The following is a 14,029-nucleotide window of genomic DNA, read 5'->3' as shown; positions in this document are numbered from 1 at the left end:
AGTGTCCATCAACAGATGAATGGATAAAGAAGATGTGGCACATATATACAATGGAATATTACTCAGCCATAAAAAGAAACGAAATTGAGATATTTGTAGTGAGGTGGATGGACCTAGAGTCTGTCATACAGAGTGAAGTAAGTCAGAAAGAGAAAAACAAATACCGTATGCTAACACATATATATGGAATCTAAGAAAAAAAAAAAAAGGTCATGAAGAACCAAGGGGTAAGACGGGAATAAAGACATAGACCTACTAGAGAATGGACTTGAGGATAGGGGGAGGGGGAAGGGTAAGCTGTGACAAAGTGAGAGAGTGGCATGGACGTATATACACTACCAAACATAAAATAGATAGCTAGTGGGAAGCAGCCACATAGCACAGGGAGATCAGCTCGGTGGTTTGTGACCACCTAGAGGGGTGGGATAGGGAGGGTGGGAGGGAGATGCAAGAGGGAAGAGATATGGGAACATATGTATATGTATAACTGATTCACTTTGTTATAAAGCAGAAACTAACACACCATTGTAAAGCAATTATACTCCAATAAATGTGTTTAAAAAAAAAAAAAAAAAAGATAGCCCAAGAACTTCAGGTAATAGAATTTCTGAACACAGGCTATAAAATATTTAGATTTAAAGTTACCAAAGAAATGAAGAACTGAATACATGAAAAAGGAACAAGATATTTTCAAAAAGACAGGAGAGATTTAAAAGAGAAAACAATTTCTATAAATAAAAGATACTCTCAGTGAAAAAACAAAAAACAAAAAACAACTCAGTGGGTATGTTAAAGAGTAGAGCATATATAACAAAGAGAGAATTAGTGAACTGGAAGAAAATGTAGAGAAAATTTCCCAGAATGAAACATCGATAAAAGATTCTAAAAGAATATTTCATTATGGCTACTATTTGCATGGTAAAATGTATAGCTGGGAGCTGCCCATAGTCAGGGCTGCTCTCTTAGTTGGGGGTCTGGAGAAATCCAGTGTCCGGGGCACTGAACTGGTAGCTTATTAGGTCAGATCTCCTTTCACCCATTCTTCTTTGGAAGCAGCACTCTTTTCCTCTTTTCTCTCCCCTCCAGATTTAGATCTCTCACCTCCTGGACACTAATAAATAGCACATATGATCAGCGTCAATGCTGAACAGTCAATGCCTGTGTGTGTGCATAGTATGTGGACATACATCTATTAACATTACCACAAATACACCAGTTGATGGTATCCATGTTTTGTAATATACACATACCTACAAAATAATAGCACCTACATAAATCAGACTTCCAGCAATTATGGTAGAACAGAGACTGGAGGCTGAGCATTAAACTGAGGTCAGAAACATGAGTTCTAATCTGACTAGGACATGAAGTAACTGAGTGACGGCCAGGCAAGTCACAACAGCAGTTCTCTCATCTAAGTTAAAAGGACTAAGTTGAATGACTTCCAGGATCTCCTCCTACTCTATTCTCACACTGTTTACAATGTCAAGAAGCTAACTAGCTTCATACCATTCATGTACTTTATTTTGTAGGACAGGTCTCTACTCAGAGCCTGTTCTTACTTACATTAAGAAATGCAATCATCTGGCTTTCTGGGCTGGAGCAGACCAGAAGTAATAATTGAGAAGTGAAAAATGAGCAAGAAGTGGTTCCTAGAATCAAATATACTGACAGTAGCTTAACGAAGGAGTTGAGGGGTAGATGACTGCAATAACAAAGACTGTAATATGAAACCTAAAAAGAATGGCTATCTTTAGCCATTTCCTGTAGGATCAGATAATTTTACACACCTCAGTAGACCTTGAAGGCACCATTATATTACAACATATTGCTGATAACCTTGAGCAATCAAGAAAAGGTTAGCTTATGTTCAACATACCCGATTTAAAAGGAGAAAAGTAGAAAACGCATTTTAGAAAGATTCCTATAAAGAAGTTAAAACATATCAAAAGGGTTTTAGATACCTGGAAAATTCTTTCATGTGGACTCATGTATGTGCTCATAAGTATCTGCAATTATATAGAGAAATATTTACTACGGGTGTTATACATACATGTTCTGTGCAAGGTACTGTCAAGTGGCCTGAGTATGATCTATGAGCTGTTTTTTAGAACCTTACAATCAAACACAGAAATCCCCATAAACAACATACATAAAGGATGGTCAGTCAACTGTGAAATACATATTGATACAACGTAGAAGCACTAGTATTAGATTTCACTGTGGGGAATACTGCATGTGAGAATGGCAGAAGGGTGGGGGAAGGGAGAATGGTCCTGAAGAGGGAGGCTTTCAAGAACCCACCGAACGCTGGAAAAAGATCCGAGGCAGGAAGGAGTTAAATGCTTCCCCGAAGGGAGGGGAGGTCACGCTGTCTACTGGACATGAAGGTCCATGATGGTCATGAGTCAGCCGAGTCCACGGGGGAAATCCAGTTAATGACGTCAGAGTGCAAGTCTGGACCATCAGAGAGTTTAAGAGCTGAAAGGGAGCCTCTCCACGTTTGTGTGCGTGAGCTCGCAGACACACCTCTTTTGTAGAAGCAAGGGTCACGGGGCAGAACACTGCACCCCTGGAACACCCCACTCTACAGAGGGATGAGGAAAAAGTATAACAGTGGCTCAGACAACAGCAAGATTAGCGTCTGAGAACACAGTGTAATTATAAATTCTACAGGTTACATTAAAGCAAATCACTGAAGTGGAAAAACATTTTAATAGAAAACTGTCACATTTTGTCTTCTTAGTCAAATAACTAACCATCATTTAAGTGTGAATGGGCAGAGAGGCAAATACAGATCTGATTATAAATGTATGCATTTAAACACTTTTCCTGAATGCTGTTTTCTTGAATTTCTATTTTGTTTAGAAGTCTTGAGTTAAAAAATGTTTATAATTACATTTAGAATTAAGGGTTAGAAGAGCGCTTCAGCCTAATGCTCTCTAGAACTATTAAGTATTTCTAAATCTATTAGGTCCTTCAAAACAAAACTTATTACCAATATCTGCTATGTTCTGAGAGCTAGAATATTGCAGATTTACCCAGCTTTAAATAAATCTGCTGTTAAGAAATTTTAAAAATAAATTAATCTCAAAGTACTTTACGTAAGCATTCACATTATCTTTTCTTAAAGGGGCAGGATCCCTTTCAGAGCGATTTGCATACACATTCAAGAAGAAATCTCCAACATAAAACATGGTAACTGCATTGTTTGTTAGTTCCCAGAGGGCAGGCATCACTTTAGATTTATTCACATCAGATATTCCTCCCTCTTCATTCCCCTTCTGCTTGCTAACATTAGTAACACTCTTGTGAATAAAAGAAAAGTTTTGTAAAATGGGTAAACAATATCTCAGTTCCAGTTTTCATGCCATAGCTACCAGGGCCAATCTAAAATATCTTTGACATGAAAAACTCCCAATGCTTTTTCAGACAGGCTGATCCTGAGAAAAGCGGAGAACATTCTTGCATACGCGTGGGGAAAAGAGCTTCTATCGCCCTTTCCCCAGTTCTAGGAGCAAGAGGCAGTCATAGTTACTAGGCAGTTCTGTGTTATGTACAGATAAACGCTTTCAAACAAGTAAAACAAGAGCAGAATTACTAGTTTCTTTAATATTTTTTTTGAAATGAAATCGACCAGTATTGTTTATTAACATGTTAGAGGTACTAGTTTCTCATTAATGGAATGTGGCACAGCCTGATCAGCAGCAGCAGGTATCTCATGGCCACAGACTGACGAGCCTCCCACCAGCCGGCATCAGCAAAGCAACAACGTTCTCTTCGCTTTGCTTCCTCCTACACAGGGATCAACACCAGGAGGGAGCAAGCACTTTGAGAGTATGTGTGAGTGTGTGTGTGTGGGGTGGGGGGGGGGTCTGCACAGGCATAAATTTCAAACAGACTTGATGCCTTGCTGAAATCTCGCCATTACTGGAAACATTTGTAAATTATGAACAAATAGACTTGTATATCTCAAGACGTTTTATCAAACAAATATATTTCCTTTCCTATTTTTCTTCCCATTTCGCATCTCACATACAAAATATTACAAGTAGAGAGTTGGAATGACATTGATAAATAGGAAATAACTGACTCGAAGCAACTAACCTAAGATTCTGTCTATAATTCTACAGACAAATAATGATTTAATAAATTAAGGGAGATTCTGTATCAGAGTAAGGGGTCTTATTAGGTCAAAGTAATGAGCGAAGCTGAATGCCTGCTAATAAAAACAAAGAATGTTGTCCTTGGTTTAGCTGTAATCCTGCCTACCAGCAGGAAAATAGGCTGAGTAACCTTTTCAGTCTGAAGATTTATGATGGGATTCCACATAATTCTAAAACTAAAGGTAAAATAAGAAGATAAAGTGCCTGTAGTCCTAAGAAACATTCAGAAGAAGGGTCACTAATCAGAATGGAGGCGGGAGGTTGTAACCACCGGTAAAGACAGCAGCCTAAGTGATACAGAGCTGGTGGTGCAGACATGCTGAGGTGGGGGGTACATGGGGATGAGATCAAGTATTATGTCTTCACACACAGACATTTACATACACATATAAATTTATAAATACACACAGCCAAGCTCAAAAGAAAGGAAATCTCCTGGGGCCCACATCACCCAGGGGTATAACTGCAGGAGACAGAACAGCAAAGGGGTTAAGAGTATGAACTTGGAAGCCAGACTACGGGGTTTGAATCTAGCTTGTCCACTTACTTTCTAATTGGGATAATGACAGGAACTGCCTCATAAAGTTTATGAGGTTAAAATGACCACACACACACAAAGAAAGCACTCAGTAAATGTTAGTTGACTTTACTACCATCAGCATTGTTAACCACACTGAAGAGACACCAGTTGTTGGCGATTTCAAGCACCTATGGCACAGAAGTCAAGGCTGGCATTCCACTGGGGGCAGGGAGCCGGGAGCCACAAAATCCTGGTCCAGCCAGAAAATCTTGTGCCACCAATTGAGGAGTTGATATGGAGGAGGCCACCCACCTAGAGCCCCTGGCCCTGTTCCTGGCATGGGTGTGGGGCTTGAAGGGCGGCACCATCCAAGCGGTGTGACAGCTGGGGGCCAATAAATGAACAGAGAAACTGTCTGTTCAGTAGAGCCCAATGGGCGCTAACACAGTCACCATGAATTCCTTCCAGAGACGCCGCCACAGTCCAGGGGTGAGTCTTTAAGTGGAGATATCTCACTGAGTACTGAGCAGGATAAATAGAAACAAATCCATACCTGGACGTATCCTGGCCAAAGCTATCAGAGAGGAAACACAGATATCCTACAAAGGATGCAGACTTCTCGTCGGCAGTAACAGATGCCTGAGGACAACGGAATCATGTCTTCCAAGTGCTGAGGGGACAGAACTGTCAGCTTGGGATTCTATACTGTCATTCAAGAGCCAGGGAGAAACAGAAGGGACTGGAGGCCAGAAAAGCTGAGAGAGTGGGTCACCCACAGACCCAGAACTCAAGACACACTAATAGAGGCAGGAAAGAGCACCCAGGAGGAGAGTGAGATGCAAGAAACAGTGTTTGCTAGAGAAGGAAAAATCAGATGGGAGCCTCCTCAACCTTCCACAACCCAACCCCAAAAGTTGCCTTTAGCTGTGGTTGGAGGGGCACCCCTTCCCTGAGGTTCCAGTGGGAGAGCTGTCTTTCTCCCTGTGCTCCAGGGACAGCTCCAGATTTCTCAGGAACCTGATTCTATCAATAATTTCCTCTCCCCTATATGTCACTCCTTTAAACCTAACTTTTGATTGTTTAACAAAATATTAGAGGCACGTATTTAGAAATAATTTACAACAAAAAGCAGCAGTTCCCGCCACCCTCTGCCGCTAGTCCTGAACCACCTTCAGATCTTTGAGTTGTCATGTCTGGTATTTATCTTCCTATTTTTAAATAATATGCTGTGCCAGGGGACCTTTGGAAAATCCATCACTTTCTGGCCGAGGCTATTGGCCATTTGCCATGTAACAATCCTTCCTTAATCTGGGGAAAAGACAGACTTGACAAACTGCCCCAATGACCCAATGTTCTTGTTTTTGGAATATGGAGCCACCAGACTAGGCCCATGCCATTCCCAAGAGATAATGTATATCAGTTACAAGGTGAGATATTTTGCAATACTTTTATGTTTTATTCTGTACCATAGAATTTACCCGTGCTTGTTACTTTATCACATTTCTATTCAAGAACAACATAAGCTGCCCCTAAGTGTAAGCCCATGATGACTTGAATGACATTAAAGTGGAAAAGTCAGGTTGGTAGGTAGGTAAGTCATTCCACCCATGGGGAAGCAGGGACTCCTGCCACATGCCTGAACTTGGCTGTAAAGGATCTAGAATGTGGATGAGACTTTCCTCCTAAGAGTAGGGTAAGGGTGGGAGTTACAGGTGTGGGAATAGGTGGGATGCTGTCACTGTTCGAACTTTGGGAACAAAAAAGAGAGAAATGTCACCAACAGAAGGCTGAGAAACCAGCAGAGGTGATATCTGACTATTACTTAATATTATCTTTATATAAAAACTTTTAAAACTTTGTTGAAAAACCTTTTGCCTAATAATTTGTCTCTTGGGAGCTCTAAATCTTTCACTCATTACCTTATTAAAAAAAATTAAAAGCTAAAAGAAATAATAACAGCCAATTAAAAAAACAAAACCAAAAACAAAAACCAATCAATCGACTTAGGGCCTGAAAAGGAAAAAGAGGCTCCCCTTAATCTGTGGCCAAAAATATTCCTAACGCATATTCCTACATTACTTTTTTCTTACTTTATCAATTTAGGACATGACTTCTGATTATGGTAGATAAGAATTTAGTTCTTTTACTTGCCAATATCCCAATTATATCACCGTTTTTTTTACATGAGTGGTTGGTGTTTCTATTATTATTATGTAAATATGTCTCTCCGCTGAGCTGTAAAGTACACACCGATTACATGTCCTTTCTTGAATGTTTTGTTTCTTCCTGGAGTCAATAGGTCTTTCATTTTATCATTTGCTTTATTTTCTTATTGCCTATTCCTTATTATTCTCAAAGACTCTGGTTTCTCAGACTCATAGACACAGAGAACAGACTTGTGGTTGCCAAGGCGGGGTGTGGTGGGGGAGGGATGGACTGGGAGTTTGGGGTTAGCAGAGGCAAACTAATATATATAGAATGGATAAACAAGGTCCTATGGGACAGCACAGGGGACTATATTCAATATCCTCCGACAAACCATAATGAAAAAGAATATGAAAAAGAATGCACATATATGTATAACTGAGTCACTTTGCTGTACAGTAGAAACTAACACAACATTGTAAATCAACTATACTTCAATAAAATAAAAAGACTCCAGTTTCTATGTAAAATCTCTTATTTACACAAGCATTAGATACCTGCTCTTCCCTCCCCACCTTCCTTTTTTTCTCGAAAACTCTCTGTTCTGGAGCCATCTCCTCCTCTCCCACTGCTACACAGCCAGCAATCTGAAGCCTCTCCATGAATTCAGCAGGTTCCCATTTAATGGAAGGACAATTTTTTGAGAATCTGCCTGTCTGAAATATCATTATTCTACTGCTCCACTTGATTTATAGTGCTGGATACAGAATTCTAGGTTAGGATGATTTTTTTTTTTCCCCTACAATATTTAAAGGCACTATTCCATTATCTTCTAGTTTTAAGTGCTGATTTGAGAAGTCCGATGCCTTTCTGATTCCCAGTCCTTTGCGTGTGACTTTCCTTCTCTGTAAGTTCTAGTATCTTATCTTTATCCCTGGTGTTCCAATTCTACACTTCATGATGACAGCTCTGCATGGGAGGCTATTTTTATTCCTTTCACTGGGTCACTGGCAGGCCCTTTTGACTTGCAGACTCATGTCCTTCAGTTCTGGGAAATTAATCTGTGCCATTTGTTTGATAGTTTCCTCTTGTCTACTTCCTCTCTTCTCTCTTCTGGAACTCCTGTTAATCAGAGGTTGGACACCCTGGATTGATTCTCTAATTTTCTTATTTTTTCCCCGATTGTCCGATTGCGTGTGTGTTACACTTTCTGGAAGATTTTCTTGATTTTATCTTCTGACTCTTCTGGATTTTTTTTTTTCCATCCTAATTTTAATTTCTAAGAGCTTTTGTTATGATTGTTTATTTTTTAATTTTTTTTAAAGATTTATTTATTATTTATTTATTTATTTTATTTATTTCTGTCTGCGTTGGGTCAGGTCTTAGTTGTGACACATGGGATCTTTGTTTTTTTTTTAATTTGTGAAACAAGTTCAGCAAAAATATATTGAGAATAAAAGCCAGAAACTGGTAAAGAAAAGCCAACCGAAAAAATATACAAACTCTTCCCCTAAGTGATGAGACCCTCTGGGGAGGATGCCCCACATGAGCCTGTGCTTTAAAGGCTGATGTGGCAGCAGCGTTTGGTTCAAGTCCACGGAGAGAAAAACTACAGGGGAAATCTCACAACTACACTACACTATTCACCGTTCTGGGGCCGGCTTCTCTCTAGGATGGAAAAGAAGCATTTGGAGGAAAAACTTCACATTAGTACAAAAAAAAAATCATATAGCTGTTTCATAACAGCAAAATAATCAAAATCATGGTTCCCAAGGCATTCGGCATCTGAGTCCTTGCCCAGGCCCCACCCTGGTCTCCTCTCCTGAGTGATGGCAACAGGGAAGTAGGCCGGGTAACGCCATCAAGATTAAAAGAGGTAAGAGTGATCCTCAGAAAAAATACTACTCTATACATCTCAGGTGAGATGAAAACATTTCATATGCCAATTACTTTCCAATCATAACTTTAACTTAGAAAAATAGAGCGGGAGGGCACCCTGACATTCTGAGATTCAAGTGTAGCTGTAATGCTGTGTAGTCAGGCTCGTCTTTGTTGAGGCAAGTGGGATCTTTCGTTGCGGCGCACAGGCTCTTCATTGTGGCGTGTGGGTTTTCTCTTCTCTAGTTGTGGTGCGCAGCCTCCAGAGCGCGTAGGCACTGTAGTTGGTGGCACGTGGGCTCTAGTTGAGGCTCACGAGCTCAGTAGTTGAGACACGTGCGCTTAGTTGCTCCGCGGCATGTGGGATCTTAGTTCCCGGACCAGGGATCAAACCCGCGTCCCCTGCACTGCAAGGCAGAGTCTTTACCACTGGACCACCAGGGAAGTCCCTGATTGTTTATTTTTAAACAGTGGTATCATGTTCTTGTTTCAAGGATGCAGCTACCTTCTCTTATCTAAGGATATTTATAAAAGCTTTTAATTTTTAAAGAATTCTTTTACCCTGTGCATTATCTGTTGCCTCTTATTTTTTTGTTTTCTTTTTATTTTGGGCTCTGTCCACTACATTGGAGAATTTCTTCAAATGTCTGGTGATATTTGGCTGTCAATTTATATATATATATATATATATATATATATATATATACACACACACACACACACACACACACACACACAAACACACATACATACATACACACACATATATTTTTTAAATTTACCTCTTGAAATGATCTTTTTTTTTTTTAGGAAATTTATTTACTTTTTATTTATTTATTTTTGGCTGCGTTGGGTCTTCACTGCTGCACGCAGCCTTTCTCTAGTTGCAGCGAGCGAGGGCTACTCTTCGTTGCGGTATGTGGGCTTCTCATTGTGGTGGCTTCTCTTGTTGCGGAGCATGGGCTCTAGGCACGCGGGCTTCAGTAGTTGTGGCTCACAGGCTCTAGAGCACAGGCTCAGTATCTGTGGCTCACAGGCTCTAGAGCGCAGGCTCAGTAGTTGTGGTGCACAGGCTTAGTTGTTTCGCGGCATGTGGGATCTTCCCAGATCAGGGATCAAACCCGTGTCCCCTGCACTGGCAGGTGGATTCTCAACCACTGCGCCACCAGGGAACTCCCAATTTATATTTTAAAGTAAGGTACTAAAATGCTGATTAAGCATTCTATGTAAATATCCAGGGCTTGCTGATTGGTGGCCTTCATTCTAGGACAATCAGTGAGGTGGCCAGGTAGCTTTTTTAATTGAGATCCCCCTAAATGTCAAGTTCTGTCACGTTCCTGTGGATTCCTGCTTGTGGGAGGTGGGAAAGAGAAGAGATGGCCCTACCAGTTCACTTGAGCTCCTCAAACGGGGCAGGGAAAGGATCAGGCAGGCCCTGGGGTTCAGAGTACAGACACTGTCTGACACCAGTACCTCTTGCTCTGCCTGGGGTCTCTAAGGGGAGTTTGTCACAAGCTGAATTTCTCCCCAAACTATAGATTCCTATGGAGGTAGGGCAGCTACCAAGGGGCAGGAGAGGACCTCAGGTCTAACTGCTCTGTATCCAGACTCCGAATTAATCCCTTTGTCTTCACCTCCCTCTGGCCCTCCACAATACCTGTTGATCTCACATCTGGACCCTTTCTGGGGTTGCACAGGGCACACCATCTCATTTCTGACTACTGTCTCTTTCTGCAGGCTTTCTGGCCCTTTCCTGGGTTACATTTAACTTCGTTCTGCCAAGTCAGGCCCTCCTCCATCTACCGTCTCTCATGCACTCTGGTCTACTCTCCCACTCTCTCATAGGTTTATAACTTTGAATTCTTTCACTGTCATTTCAGTGGGGTTTTTTTGGGGTAGGAGGCAAGGACAGATTAACATGTATACGTTCAATTTGCCACATTAATCAAAAGCCTCTTTAACTGCCCCCTCATTGGCTCCTTCTCATCAGCATTAAAATTATTTTAAATTTTATTTTATTGCAGTAAGAACACTTAACATGAGATCTACCCTCTTAACATATTTTTAAGTGGACGATACCTTACTGTTGACTATAACTCATCAGCACTGAAACAATCTTAAGTTTCTCCAACATTAAGGAAAATGAGGCTTTTTTTTTTAAAACTGACTCTCTTTATTTATTTATTTTTTGGCCGCGCCCTGCAGCATGCGAGATCTTAGTTCCCTCACCAGGGGTTGAACCCAGGCCTTTGGCAGTGAGAGCGCGGAGTCCTAACCACTGGACTGCCAGGGAATTCTCTACTGCATTCTCTTTTCCTTCCAAGCCAAACTTCTTGAAATAGTTGCCCACACTCTCTCATCTCTTCCTCAACATCCCCGAGTTCTTCAACCTTCTGCCACCTCCCCTCTAACCCCATCACGGAAACGCTTCTTGTAAAGGATATCCCCCTTAATAGATCCAATGACCACTGCCTAGTCCTCACCTTACTTGAATCTCAGTAAGTTAGATACCGTGTACTCACTCCTCAAAATACTCCGTCCCTTGGAGTCTTTGTCCGGGTACTCGCCTTACATCTTCTTACCTCTTTGCAATGGGATGCACACTCCTTAGCAGGGCTTGTATGGTACAGACTATGCTTTCCACGCCGGCCTCACCTCTTGCCACACCATATTCCAGTTCTATGCTACAACGCACGGAACTTCTTTCAGTTCCTAGAGCAAGCCATGCCCTGTTTTTCTTCTGGTCTTTGTACATCCCATTCACTTTTCTTTGGCCTAATTTTGCAAATTCCCTATATCTGTGTTGAACGCCCCTCCTAGAGCACACTGTATTTCCACTACCAGCATGTTCTTTGAAAAGTACTGCAATTGCCCACTTAATTGTCCAAGCTCCGTGAGGACAAGACCCACAGCGATCTTTTACCTTCTTCAAACCTATATCATTAGAACTTCTACAATGGCTAGTGCATGGGAGGCATCCAATAAATGTCAGTTGAGCAAATGAATAAAGACACAATCAAGAGAGGGGGAAGAATCTAATACCTACAGAAAGACACACTTTATCATATTTTCTCTTTAATGGGCCAGCAGAGCAAATGAATCTGGTCTACAGAAAAAGACTTGACACTATAACCTAAGTTCTTTTGGCTGCCTATTTCTATCTTCTTATCAGTGTATCTGACAAATGGTCACCATTTTTTGTATAAAAATAACCAAATGCAGAGTCAGAATATCACAGCATCAATACACCATCTCCACAGGCTTAGAGAAGGCCAACTGTCTAAATGTTTCAGTATATTTAAAATCTCTATCTAGGTACATCACTGGGTTTTGAAGGGCTGTGGGAATGACAACGTTTTATTCTGGTAGTTTTGGTATAATTTGGGTCACACACTAACATAGGTCTTTCAAAGACAGAAATATTTCTGAAAAAGAGGCAGATTAGCTCTGTTGCAAGAATAACCCATTAGGCTGCTCAAACAATGAGTGTGGTAGGCTCTGAAGAGGAAAAACAAATCCCAGCTCGAGCAAAACTGGATTTCTAGCTTTTGATTGTCATTTAATGAATGTAAGCCAAGCTCTCAATGCTCCAATGTCCCAAATGACTTCACCGTCATGTTGATATGCCTATCACTGGGCAAGTATCTTCTTCTTTGGGGGCATAACAAGATGTCTTCAAAGCATGTTGACATTTAGTTATTTTGAATTGTCTCTAATATTTGACCACAGTTAGCCACAAGTAAAGAGCCTATCTATAGAAAACATGTCTATCTGCAAATAGATGTTTTCAATGTGAACTATAATGAATACCTTGCTAGATACTATATTCCCAGCTGGAGAAACCTAGAAAGAACTCAGCAGTTACGTCTAGTCTCTTGATAATGAACCAACCACCATGTGGAAAAAAAATGTTTTGAGCTCAGAAGGAAGAAAGAAGAGGTGTTGTGATGAATTGCTTTCCATTCACTTGTCTGAATAGATATTACTTTATTTCTACTATATCTGAGTCTCTGCCCCAAAAAGAATTCGTACATTTATAACAGGAAAATTGTCTCTTTTCAAACAAAAACAATCTCTCCATCAATAGATACTCTAGGGCAGAGGGAGGGAGGAAGGGAGGGACAGACACTCCTATACTTGTCTTCTCCCAGAAAGACCCAACAGCAAGTCAAAGGTGACCCTAAACATGGTTTACAGGAATAGGAGTCCTCCATGACAAAAAGCACAAGTAAGGAAAAAGTTCCAAGACAGAGACACTGCCCCAGTATAACCAAAACCTTGGGTGCAGCAGGTACTTTGGAGGCACTGTCCATGACCTTCCATGGCAGTGACTCTGGGAAAAGAAAACCTCTGCCTCTGCACGCCTGCCAGTGCGCAGTTCAACCAGTTTTCACTTGTACTTAAATGTTAGAAAGTGTGGAACTCACTCAGGAAACCTCTCCCTGTCTGCATCACCACCACTTACACATTCCCTGCAAGGAGGGCAGGAAACCCACACCCAGTTGATACTATGTGTCCCAGACAGACTATGAGCCATGTATTAGACCAAATATTCACATTGTTCCTTCCATCCTTTCCTTCAAAACTTCAACCACCTATGTGAAAATATATGCGAAAAATCTTGCTGATGAATAAGTACACTGGACCCAGTCATTGCCAGTTTCAGTGAAAATGAAGATAAATGAGTAGTTAACGCAAAGCATACTGTGGTTGACTTTTTTCTCCATTACTGACCAGTTCTTAATTTTCTAAAACCACAATCATTATTGACCTTATACTGTAATATCACGTGACATATGCTGCTTCCTTTGACGAGACTCCCCCTCCTCCCCCTCCTCCATGTATCTGCCTGACTCCCGCCTGCCTTCTCAGTTAGCTCAGAAGGTTGTTGCTCTTCCAACAACCCCTCCTTAACCAACCCTATCTCTTCCCCAATTGCTCACAACAGTCCTTCTCTTACTGAATTCGGTAAGTCCCTGCGTGGGGTTCCAAAACCATACTCCGCATATGACCTCCACAGGAGCAGTGACACAGTACTCTGTGCATAAGACACATCTCCCCAGCTAGTCTGAACTCCTCAAAGGCAAGGATCGTCGCTCATCTTTCTGTTTCAGTTCATAGCACAGACCGGACACTCTGGTACTGAGTAGACAATCTAAATTGTGTGTGAGATGAGTGAATGAATACATGAACAAACAGATGACATTTAGACTTAGAAACAGAACTACAGAGATGAGTCTTTGGAAAACATTTAGTCCAACCCACTTCATGCAAAGCTCCCTAAACAAGTATTTCCTAAGAGTTATGTTCGATAAAACAT

The 14,029-nt window shown here is 41.1% G+C and overlaps 1 protein-coding gene across 4 annotated transcripts in view; it reads right to left on the bottom strand.

Annotated features, from left to right (window-relative positions):
• Positions 1-14,029, bottom strand: part of GATB (glutamyl-tRNA amidotransferase subunit B) — a 91,503-nt gene that overhangs the window by 75,069 nt on the left and 2,405 nt on the right. The gene's annotated exons all lie outside the window — the stretch shown is intronic.

This window comes from Eubalaena glacialis, chromosome 5, assembly GCF_028564815.1.
Source record: "Eubalaena glacialis isolate mEubGla1 chromosome 5, mEubGla1.1.hap2.+ XY, whole genome shotgun sequence".
Lineage (NCBI taxonomy): Eukaryota > Metazoa > Chordata > Mammalia > Artiodactyla > Balaenidae > Eubalaena > Eubalaena glacialis.
The sequence above is the reverse complement of the archived record's forward strand: the minus strand, read 5'-3'. Positions and strand labels throughout refer to the sequence as shown.